Source organism: Plecotus auritus (genome assembly GCF_963455305.1).
Source record: "Plecotus auritus genome assembly, chromosome: 9".
Taxonomy (NCBI): Eukaryota; Metazoa; Chordata; class Mammalia; order Chiroptera; family Vespertilionidae; genus Plecotus; species Plecotus auritus.
The window spans coordinates 148,136,747-148,145,952 of NC_137783.1; positions in this window are offsets into that span (position 1 = coordinate 148,136,747).

The window sequence follows — 9,206 nt, forward strand, 5'->3', positions numbered from 1 at the left end:
GCCACAGTGTGGACAGGGAGCGCTAAGGTTGCCCGGATCTTGTGCATGGGCCATGAGGTCCCGCTCTTGGGGCAAGAAGCCTGACTCTTCCACCTGCTGGCTGGACACCAGGGGCAGGTCCCTGAGCCAGGCTGTCTCACAAAAGTAGGTTCAACTAATACTAGAACCTAGCTTGCAGGTTTGCTGGGTTACAATACAGCAAACCAATATGTAGATGGTTGAATAGCGTCCCCCCTCCTCACCCAACCATGCATGTCCTAGATTAGGGTGAGCCCGCAATCCAATGGCAGTGTCCTTACAAGAGACAGAGAGAAGGCACAGAGATAAGCCCATGTGACGATGGAGGCTGGAGGGATGTGGCCACAGCCTGGGAGCCCCAGGAGATGGAAGAGGCAGGAAGGACCCGCCCCAGAGCCTTTGACGACACTGTTTCAGGCTCTGCCCTCGGAACAGGGAGAGAATACATCCCTGGTTTTTAAGCCTCCAAGTTTGCAGTAGTTTGATAGGGTGGCCCTGGGAAACAAATAAAAACTATAAAGAGAGGATCCAAGATGGCGGCGTAGGTAAACACCTAAACTGCTGCCTCGCACAACAATTTCAAAACGACAACTAAAAGACAAAACGTCTATCACCCAGAACCACGGGAGAGCTGGCTGAGTGGAAGTTCTACAACTAGAAGGAAAGAGAAAAGAGCATTGAGACATGCACAAGTGCTGAAAAGCTGAGGTACAGAGGTGCGTGAATCGGGCTGGTGGCGGGCAACTGGGAGCGTTGCTTTTTTCAACCCGAAGAGAGACAAGCTCTCAATTACTCCGAACTCCAGTTTCTGGGGAGACACGGGGGACCCAAACTCCTACAGGGAGAAGCTGGACTGTCTGCCATTGGGTCGGAAAGTGAGGGTGGCTTGCTTGCAGGGCTGCGTTCAGGAATAATTGTTTACTGTGCTGGGACACGGGACGCGGGGACGTGGTCGGAGATGCAGAGCCGGCTTACTGGCAGCCATTGCTGTTTGCCACGCCCTAGCCTAGTGATGCCCTGAGATCCCGCCCCGCACAACCTACAAGCAGTGGCTTTAGCATATGAATGGCATGCAGTCAACAAGTTTGCAGCTTAACCTAGCAAACTTGCAGCCCGGGTCAGACAGCTCCAAAACTTCCAAACCCCAAGCAAAGAGGAGAAAACCGTAGTTTTAGCTGCAGCTCCTGCTGGGTGGCCTCAGACAGTAGCTGACCTGCACCCCATTGGAGATCCAGAAGCCAGTGTACCTTGTAGTCAGTGTGAGACACCAGATTTCAACTCCTCACATCCATAAGTGACACATTCAAGAGGCAGACTCAGTGAGCACCAAAGCCCCACTGAAACAAGTCCTGCACCATAAGCGTGTCTCCAGCACAGCAGTTCTTCCATTATAGACACAGCGGGTCCTCACAGCCAATTGTCCTGGAGGTCAATTCCTCCCAGTGTACCAACAGCAATCAAGGCTTATCTACACCAAGACTTTGCACTCAGCCCACAAAGGGGTGTACCAAGAGCGTCCACCTCAGGTGATTGGGGAGGATGAGCTACTGGCCCCTATAGGTCACCTACCACACAAAGCCACTCCATCAACACAGGGAAGCAACAAAATGCGGAGACAAAGAAACATGTCACGGATGAAAGAAATGGAGGAAAGCAAACTACTGGACGACATAGAGTTCAGAACCACATTTATAAGGTTACTCAAGAATCTTCTAAAAACCACTGAGGAACTTAGTGAGAACTTTAAGGATCTTAACGAGAATGCCAAAAAAATGGAAAAGGACCAGTCAGAAATTAAGTATACACTGTCTAAAATAAAGACTATACAGAAACTCAACTGTGGATCAACGTACCCCAAGAATCAAACCAAAGATCTGAAATATGAGGAAACAAAAAACACCTAACCAGAAAAACAAAAAGAAAAAAGAATCCAAAAATATGAAGATAGTGTAAGGAGCCTCTGAGACAACTTTAAGCGTACCAACATCCGAATTTTGGGGGTGCCAGAAGAAGAGAGAGAGCAAAATATTGAAAACCTATTAGAAGAAATAATGACAGAAAACTTTCCCTACCTGGTGAAAGAAATAGACTTACAAGTTCAGGAAGCGCACAGAACCCCATACAAGAGGAACCCAAAGAGGACCACACCAAGACACATCATAATTAAAATGCCAAGAGCAAAAGACAAAGAGAGAATCTTGAAAGCAGCAAGAGAAAAACAGTTAGTTACCTACAAGGGAGCACCCATACGACTGTCAGCTGATTTCTCAACAGAAACTATGCAGGCCAGACAGGAGTGGCAAGAAATATTCAAAGTGATGAACAGCAAGAACCTACAACCAAGATTACTCTACCCAGCAAAGCTATCATTCAGAGTTGAAGGTCAGATAAAGAGCTTCACAGACAAGAAAAAGCTAAAGGAGTTCATCACCATCAAACCAGGATTACATGAAATGCTGAAGGGTATTCTTTAAGAAGAGGAGGAAGAAGAAAAAGGTAAAGATAAAAATTATGAACAACAAAATGACATCAAATACATACCTACCAACAAGTGAATCTAAAAAGCAAGTGAATAAAAAATCTGAAGAACAGAATGGACTGGTGAATATAATAGAATCAGGGACATAGAAAGGGAGTGGAGTGACCATTCTCAGGGGGAAGGGGGTTTGAGGGGTGCGGGAAGAGATTGGACAAAAATCTTACACCTATGGATGAAGACAGTGGCGGGGGATAAGGGCGTGGGGTGGGGAATCAGGTGGAGGGGAGCTATGGGGGGGGGGAAGAGGAACACCTGTAATAATCTGAACAGTAAAGATTTATTTAAAAAAAAAACAAAAACAAATAAAAACTATAAGTTGTTGTCGTTATTTTTATGCTAAGAAATTCTCTGTGCAGCTGTAATGTCTCACCAGAGACTCAAGCCTGACATCAGCAATGGCCTCTGTGGATGGGCAGGGAGGAAGGAGGGGGCGGAGCCTAAGGGAAAGGGATTTGGAGTTGACAGGTCTGGGTTTGCAGTGTAGCTCCATGCCTCTGCCCGGCTGTGGGCCTTTGACAAGTCACTACTCCTCTCCGAACCTCAGTCTCTTCATCTATGAAACGGGGACCATTGTACTCACCTCCGGGGCCTCCGTGATGACGACACCATGTCAGGATGTAAGGCATTCTGCACGTACTAGGTGCTCAGTAAATAGAAAGAGTGTCTATTAGTTATTTATGCTGCGTGGCAAACTATCCCAAGGCTGTCTACTGTGCACAGTGAACAGGAGCTCTGCATCAGAATGTGGGAGAAGCTGAGCTATTTCTGGCTCCAGGCCTCATGAGAAGTGGGAGCCAAACCATCAGCTGGGGCTGCGGTCTCATCTGAAGACCTGGCTGTGGCTGGAGGCTGTGCCTCTGAGGTGGTTCGCTCACCTGGCTGTCGGTTCGTGGACCTTTCCGTGGGGCTACTGAGGTGGCCTCACAACATGGTGCCCACTCCCCCTAGAGAGCGTGGTCCGAGAGAGAACAAGGCAGGAGCAGCCATGCCTTGAGAGTCATACACTGCCACTCCTGCCACATTCTGCTGGTCACTCAGGTTAATGTGCTCCGATGTGGAAGGAGACAATACAAGGGCACAGATCTCAGGAAATGGGGTCACTGGGGACCAGCTTGGAGGCTGGTTACCATGGTGCCTAAGAAGACCAAGATGTTCTTGGGGACACTGGACACTAACAGAGGCTTCACTCTGCAGAACTGCCTTTGAGTCCAGCCTCCTGAAGCGGGGCTGTAATTTGGTTGTCTAACTCTTCTCCATGTCTTGATGTGTCTCCCTCATAGGGCCACGCAGGGCCAGCATTTTCCTCCCCTTTCCTAGGGTCACAGAGCTCATTATTGCAGGACTGCTGGCCCTGGGCCCTAGTCAGCAGGCACCCAGGAGGCCTTACCCCTGCTCATGGGAGCTCGGCCTAAAGACTGGAGCTGCACCAGGCGCAGGGCCCCAAGATCTGAGACATCCCGGGGCATCAGGCAGGCCTGAAGGCCCGACAGCAGTGCCACTGCAGTGTCTGTGTGTGCGCGTGGTATGCACACGTGCATGCAGTCAACATGTGCGCAGGTGCCAGTGTGCACGTGGGATTGCTACATAGGCAACTGGAACCTGAGTTCCATGTGACCCAGGCCTGGCCAACCAAGGTGTCCCATTCCCCTGGCCACAATGATTGGTTTAGAGATGACACGTGACCTGAGTTTGTCCAATCAGGGGGAACCCCAGGACGTGGAATGGTTAGTCATGTAGTGAGAGACCACTGGAATATCAGCCAGCCTGTGAACACCCCAAAAGTTTGGTCAAGAAATCAAAGAAGCTGTGATTTCGTCCTGCCCTGGACACCCGTTAAGTATACTTGGAACCTCCCCCTCCCACTGTTCAAGTACACGGGCCCGATTCCCATGAGTGCTGTCCCTGGACGCCGCGAGGTTTAACTCCAAGGAGGGAGACCTGAGAGGGTCCCCAGGATGTGCCCCAGCCCAGGAGTCCCCAGAGGCCTTTCGTCCCCAGACATTCCAACTGGAGGAAAAGGAAGTGGCTCCAGGGAAACCCCTGGAAAAGCCCCGGGAGAGCAGCAGAGCCTTGGGCGGCGAGAAGGGAGAATTTCTCCTGCAAAAGGTCACCGTCTTGTGCATTCCTGCCCTGCGTTTGCAGCCGCCAGGGAATCTATGAAAGTCCTCATTCTTCTTCCCCGGGCCCCACCCGCACAGTCCCGGCCGCAGTGGAGGGTGGACTCCGGGCGCCGGGGAGAGAGGCCCAGCTTTCCTTTCTCTTCCTTTTGCTGATGGGTTTGATGTTTGCACAGAGTTCAGTGGGCACCAAGGTCAGGGTGTCCCTCTGCTGAGAATGTCTCAGAAGGTCCACTGGTCCCCTGCCCCAGAGCCTGGAGGGGGTGGGGACCCATGCGCAGGGCCTGGACACGCCTGTCCTCCACTAAAGTCAGGGCTCCTCCCAGTGCTCAGATGACCTGCCTGGGCCGTGGCCCTGCTTCTGACAGGTCTGGTCAATGCCCCCCCCCGCCCCCCCCCCCCCCCACACACACTTCCCAGCCTCTTCTCACACTCTGCTCCCCATTCCCTTTGGAGCTGAGAAGATAGGGAGATGCTTGGGATGACAGATCCGGCCAGCGAGTCATGAGCCCGAGTCCCCTGGACTACTCCGAGGCTGACACCGCTGGGCACACACCTGACACACAGGTTCATGGTCTCGTGGTGGAGTCAGGGGTACCCAGACCCTGCTCCAAGACCAGGTCACTTCCATTCACTCTCAGGTGACCTGGGCAGGTCCTCTGACTTCTCAGAGCCTCAGTTTCCTTATCTGTGAAGTGGGAACAAATTACTGTTGCTAAGAAGATTCAGAAGACACACCCCGGGCTCCAATTAGCAGGCATCTCACCCTGAGAGCCACCAGCTCTCCCCCCCACCCCCCACCCCCGGGGCCAACCCCGTCACAGGTGTCTGACACTCCAGCCTTCATTTAACATAGAAAGTTTACTGCTGCCTGCAGGGTCTCAGGCCTGCCCTAAGGGACACGGACATGGCCTGGGGGGTGGGGGTGGGGGTGGGAGGCCTGCCCTTTGAAGAGGGTCTTTATGGTAATTGATGGTAATGGTGAGTGGCCTTGGGGGACAGGGAGGAAGCCCCCCAGGGGATAACTGAATTAGCCTAGAAGACAAATAACTTTCAGCCAAAACACATTCAAGCACAGAGTAAAGGATAAGACCCTAAGGCTGCAGAGCCGCTGACAGCTGGGGGCCAGGCAGGGCTGAAGGGTCCACCCCTGGTCCCCAAGTGCTTGGGACACAGGCTGATCACAGGCAGTGATGGGGGTGGGGGGTGGGGGGTGGACCCTGGGCCAAGTCCAAGCGGTGTTTTCCTGGCCAAGCTGTGGTTCCAGGGTGGACTGAGGGGTCCTCTCTATGGATAGGGATGGACTGAGGGTGTTCCTCTCTGTGTGGAGGTAGATGTTTCCAGAACACTCAGGCCCAGCCCTGGGCGCGGCTCTGACCCCTGGATGGTGACAGGCGAGCAATGAAGCTCAATGGTTGTGTCACAAATAGGGCGACTAACTCACCCTGGTCTTAGTAGTGGAAGTCCTATGTCCTGGCTACCCCTCTGCCCACCAACAGTTGGTCACCCGAGACGAAGTCACACAGCTACAGGGTGGCAGAGCTGGGACAGGTCTACTCCCTCTAAAACCAAGCCTACCTCTCCCCTGCCTTTCATTCATTCATTCATTCGTTCATTCATTCACTCACTCATTCACTCATTCGTTCATTCACTCAGGAGGCACCCAGCGTACACACTGTGTGGAAAGCCCGGGCGCCAGGCTAGGCCAGATGGGTCAGCACCACGTGGCTCCTGCCCCCGGGACCCCGATGTGTGCAGGAGGGTCCGCGTGGCCCGAGCTGAGCCCGTGACCAGCTCTGACGTGGCACTTCGGCTCTGCTTCATCTGTCTCTCCTGCTCATCTTCTGCTTCTCTGACTCTCAAATGGTCCCTTAATTGGCCATTTGGCCCCTAAATTAGGAGCGATTAGGATCACTCCCCCAAGCAGCATTTCAGATGGCAGCCGGGGGGCTGCAGCCTCTCATCGGGTCCCCGGGTCCTTCGAGTTGGTCACATAAAGGTCAGCCCTTTGGCCTGGCACGGGTGCCTGGGCAACCTCTGACCTGCGGCTCTTACACCTGCCCCTGGCGATCAGACCTGAGGCCCTAGAACTGACAGCGGGGTCGTCAGGGTGTGTGATGCAATGTGCAGGGGGCCCGCAGGAGCCTGCAGCTTCCAGAACGTCCCATGTGGCCAGCAGTCTGCTGGGCACCGTTTCCGTTTTGCACCCCTGCAAACTGTCAGCCCCGCATACAGAAACCCACTATGCACATGCCCCACCATGGCCATGATGCCCTCTGCTATGGGCGTGAGGCTCGGCTGGCAGGAGCTGCCTCTCCCCAGCTACCTAGACCCCGACAAGTTTGCCAACCCCTCCGCGCCTCGGTCTCCTTGTCTGAATAACGAGGGCAGCCCCAGTGCCCCCGGTTCTGTTGTGTTCTCGCTACAGGTGGGAGAGTTCTCCCCCCACCCCTAGGCTGGCGACACAGCGGCTGGAGAGCCACGTGTGCTCAGGAAGCTGCCAGCCGCATCGCTCTCACAGTCCTGTCATGAGGTCACAGACCCCGCTGAGGGTCTGATGGAAGTGATGAGCGCGCACACGGCAGTGAACCGTCCGAGCGCTAGTCCGGCCAGGTCTGCCTCGCATAGCCAGGCGGGAAACTGAGGCCCAGAACAAGGGCTCCTCCTGAAGCCCCCCACCACGGGGCAGGGCCAGGGGTGCCTTTGCTGCCATTGCTGCTGGCCGTGGTGGAGGAGGGGCAGCCCCACTCAGCCACAGCGTGGATACAGCCTGGATGAGCCAGGCTTGCTCTCTGGGCCTCAGTTTCCCCCTCGGAACACGAGCTTGCGAGGTTCCCTCTGTGCCTTAGCCAGCAGGACGGCGCCCAGGTGTCGGACAGCGCCCGGTGTTTCTGTCCACTCAACAGGCAGGCAGGGCAGGTGTCAGCGGTGCCTGCTCGGTTACCTCAGCAACAACAAAATGCTCCTGCTAGCTCACCACACCTGGGAGGGCAGGTGCTCGATGAGGGCTCTGATGTGTGAATCGAAACCCCTTTGCTGCGGCTTGAGCACCCAGGAAGAGCCCACCCTGGAGGTTCGGGGCCACAGCTCTCAGTCCTGCAGCAGCTCAAGGCCCTCCCAGGGCCAGAGCTGAGAGGCATCCCTGTGGAATGCTACACCTCTGAGAGTTGCAGTTCCCAGTGAACTGGCCACCATTGTTCCCGGCCTCCCAGCTGCCTCTCACCTGGGGCAATTTATGGGGTCACGAACCATCTCAAGGGTGCAATTCCCTGCCCTGGTACCAATTGGCCCCAAAGTGCTTTACAACCTGCTTATAGCACCAAGGAAGGGAGCAGGCCCCCCAGGGACGGCTGAAGCCCTGGTGGCCCACCATTTGGCACCCAGGTGGGGGCAGGCAGGGGCGCCCAGGTCCTGCCACCTGGAGCCCCAGCCCAGCCGGGCCACAGGCCACACTGGCTCCTTCCTCCTGCATAGAGTTTTTTTCAGGCTCTTAAGGTGTGAAAAGGGGGTAATAAAAACTGCTTTTCAGAACTGTTGTGAGCATTAAATTAGATGACAGATGTCGAGTGCTCGGTGAATGGTTATGATTTTATGAACATGAAAGTGGAAATTACACAGAATCTCTCCTTCCAGAGAGGACACTGCTGCGGGGTGGAGCCTCCCTGGAGTGTGCGCCTCCTCCCTCTGTGGAGAGGAGCGCAGTCTCACCAATGATCTTACAGCCAAGACCCACGGGCCCCGCCGCCTCTCCCCAGCGGAACCACCGTTCTGACTTGCTTTACCTGCACGTGCCTCCTCAAGAATGCCACGAAGCCTCTCTCTGCGCCTCTCCTTTTCCCTCTTCATATGGTCGTGGAATTTGTTCGCGTCGATGTGTGAACTTCTTGGTCACCCACTTTTCTCTGCTGGCTAATATTCCCCGGTGTGAAGGTGCTCCGGTGCCTTCCGTCATACCCTTGCTGAAAGACACTGCCCCGTTCCGGCTTGGGGCTACAGGACATAGCTGCTCAGAACAGACCGGTCACGAGGGAACGTCTGCTCCACAGTGGAAATGGGAGTCTTAGCCTCACCCACTGCTTCTTCAACTCTCTCCACGGCAGGTGAGCGAGCCGGGCTGGGGACACAGTGTCAAGGCAGTTTACCCCCAGGTCCTTGGGGATGCTGGGCTAGCCTGGAGCTCCGCCAAGCTTCCCCGTCTCCTTCTTCTTCACCATTTCCCCCCCCCACCCCCCCCCCCACACACCCTTCATTTCTGCCACAAGTATTTCCTGAGCCACTACAATGTGTCCACTGAGCGCGGTGCCATGCACTGGAGAAACAGGGGTATTCAGGGTGGGCAAGGTCCCTGCTCCGTGAGCCGTGTGCAGGGGAAGCACACGGAGTAAGTGAACACACAAATAAAGGCCTCCCTTCTGCTGTGCTGGGACTGGACGGCTATTCTGGCGTCTGTTCCCTCCCCACCCCACCCCTTGGTTGAGCCCCCGTTACCTAGACCAGACCCTTCCCGCACTTCCTTAGGGTCAGCGGCACTG